Genomic DNA, 2,577 nt, shown 5'->3' on the forward strand with positions numbered 1-2,577 from the left:
CTCCTGAAGTTTGTTCGGGAAATTTTCTAGAATGTTTTGATTTATAGAAATATAGTTAGATTGTAGAAATAAATAGAAAAAATTACAAAAAACCGCTTATCATTGTTTGCCCTTGAAAATATTTGAAGCTTAGTTTGACATTAAAAACAATTGAAGACTGTCATTTGCCAAACAATTCTATTCACTTATAGCCCAGTAAACCACAAAACGTAACAAAGCCATGAACGTTACGTAACGCTGGCACGTTCGCACGAACCAGGTACGTAACCTGGGAGGCACACAGAAGCATCTATTTCGCGGGCAAGAACGTAACGGCTGTTTCGTTGCACACTAATACACCGCGGTTACATTTTTGCTACGTATCTAAATTGAATAAAAAAGCGTGTAGTTGTCTTTTATGTTACATACTTATTTAATTAAATTTCCTGCAAATATAGAATATTAATAATAATTTCGGATATTTAGTAATTTTATTAAATATTATCATTTACAATATACAAAATTTACATATTACATAGTTAACATTAGAAAACTAAAATTTGATAGTCCATAAAATGTTAGCCTATAAAAATAATTATTTATTTATTCATAATATGTATTATGTTCAACTCTCTTGGCAACTTCAGTTAAATCAGACTTGGTAAAGTTAAGTCTTAAATTCTCTTCATGTAGAACCTTAATATACCAATTCTGTAATGCAAGATCATCAGTCTCGAAATACTCAACAATTCATGTTCTCTTTAACACTTAATCCATATAATGTGTGATATCCGGTCCATTCTTTGTTTTCCTTCTTGAATGTTTTTAAGTCTTGCTTGTTTCTTTGGTGACAATTTATCTTCTTGATTAGAGCAAATTTCCCTAGTTTGAATTCCATTTTGACATAACCCATAGGGGTTATGAGCACTCTTTCTCTAGAATTGAAAAGCAATTTATATCAGTTTTTGCTTAACTGAATAGTTCTGATACTAATGAAATTATAAAGAATATGTATGATACCAAATATATTACACTTATCTACCTATAATATTCATATCATATCACTGAATTGAGGTTATGTGATTTTTGACTGGTCTGTCAGAAATTTCAATAATTATGTGATAAATCAATTATCACAATACATAAACAGAATTTGCATTGCACATGACCTATATACTGAAAATAACTAATTAGTCATTAATATAATAATTTGTAAACTAAAAAAAAAAACAGTGCAATTATACTCACCTTTGCTGGTTTCGTATTAAATATGTGAATTTCCTAAAAGTAAAACATTACAAATTAGTACTAAATCATATTAGTTAAAATTCTCTTTGTGTAAAACATTAATATACCTATTCTGTAATACAATATCATCACTTAAGAAATACTCCACAATTCATTTTCTTTTCAACACTTAATCGATATGTGTTCTTATTTTTCTTCATGAATGTTTTCAAGCCTTGCTTGTTTATTTTAGTGACAAAGGATTAATAATTTCTAATATATTATCTAACTTTGTATTTATCTTCTCTATTGGAGAAAATCCCTAGTTTGAAATCCATTTTCGTAGGAGTTATCAGCACTGTAATTTTCTCTACAATTGAAAACCAACTTATATCAGTTTGTGCTTAGCTAAATAGTTCTGATACTAATGGAACTATAAAAAATGAATATGTATAAAACTATATAACTTACTTCTCTTTATTCATATATCACTGAATTGAGGTTATGTTTCTGACTGGTGTGTTAGAAATTTCAATTATTACATGATAAATCAATTATCACAATACATGAACAGACTTTGCATTGAAGGCGGCCTATATACTGCAAATGACTAAACATTATTATAATAATTTATAAATTAAAATATATTTCAGTACAATTAGACTCACCTTGTTTGCCGGTTTCATATTAAATACTTTTCCAGCTGACTGTTTAACTAATTTCTACAACTGATTTAGCACTAAATATAAAAGCAATTAATAAATAACACTTCAATAAAGGAAATATCTTGCATTTCAAACATACACGATAAAATACTCAATTATGCGTCCACGATGCACGACGATGCACTGACCGAGTTAACCTATGTTTAATTTGACATTTCGATCATAAAACACTTCACGGCTATGTTCAAAGGCAAATGTATGTGACCGCGCAACGTACCACGCCACGTACCTACAGATACGAACAAAGCAGTATTATAAACGTTTAAACGCGTCGGCGGTGGTTAAAGCTCACAACTATACGTAACAGCATCGGTTTTTTTACTTAACATCAGTTTCGAAACGAAAGTTACAAAATGTGTTACGTGGTGGTAACTTCTGTGGTTTACTGGGAGGCTAAGGCAATATTAAAATATAATAAATTCATGATTATGAATAAGGAAAATGTAATGTCTACATTATTAATGCCGAAAAGCAGCTGAGATGTGCCAAAAATTAAATTAATATAAGATGCAAATAATATAACATGAATCTGACAAGTGATGCAGTCTGCGCATGCGTCTGACGCGCACGGCGAATCATGTTCTCAACGTACTACGCGAGGTTTGCTTTTGCTTGCAATAATTTTGTTTGCGCACTTTGCGAACAG

The 2,577-nt window shown here is 30.2% G+C and overlaps 1 long non-coding RNA gene across 4 annotated transcripts; it reads right to left on the reverse strand.

Moving 5' to 3' along the window:
- Positions 1 to 618: 618 nt before the first annotated feature.
- LOC113385456 lies at positions 619 to 2,102 on the reverse strand. Of its 4 annotated transcripts, none has more exons than XR_003367993.1 (7): positions 2,011 to 2,102; positions 1,875 to 1,945; positions 1,678 to 1,806; positions 1,335 to 1,576; positions 1,228 to 1,260; positions 1,022 to 1,155; positions 619 to 914 (listed from the first exon to the last, which is right to left on the reverse strand). It is a non-coding gene; the product is annotated as an uncharacterized LOC113385456 (long non-coding RNA). The 4 variants fall into 4 exon arrangements; XR_003367994.1 differs by having other exon boundaries at positions 1,678 to 1,816; XR_003367992.1 differs by having other exon boundaries at positions 1,678 to 1,816; positions 1,875 to 2,080.
- Between the last annotated feature and the right edge of the window lie 475 nt (positions 2,103 to 2,577).

Source organism: Ctenocephalides felis, unplaced genomic scaffold (genome assembly GCF_003426905.1).
Source record: "Ctenocephalides felis isolate EL2017-DRISC unplaced genomic scaffold, ASM342690v1 CF-g0.4_SCAFFOLD_03571, whole genome shotgun sequence".
Classification (NCBI taxonomy): domain Eukaryota; kingdom Metazoa; phylum Arthropoda; class Insecta; order Siphonaptera; family Pulicidae; genus Ctenocephalides; species Ctenocephalides felis.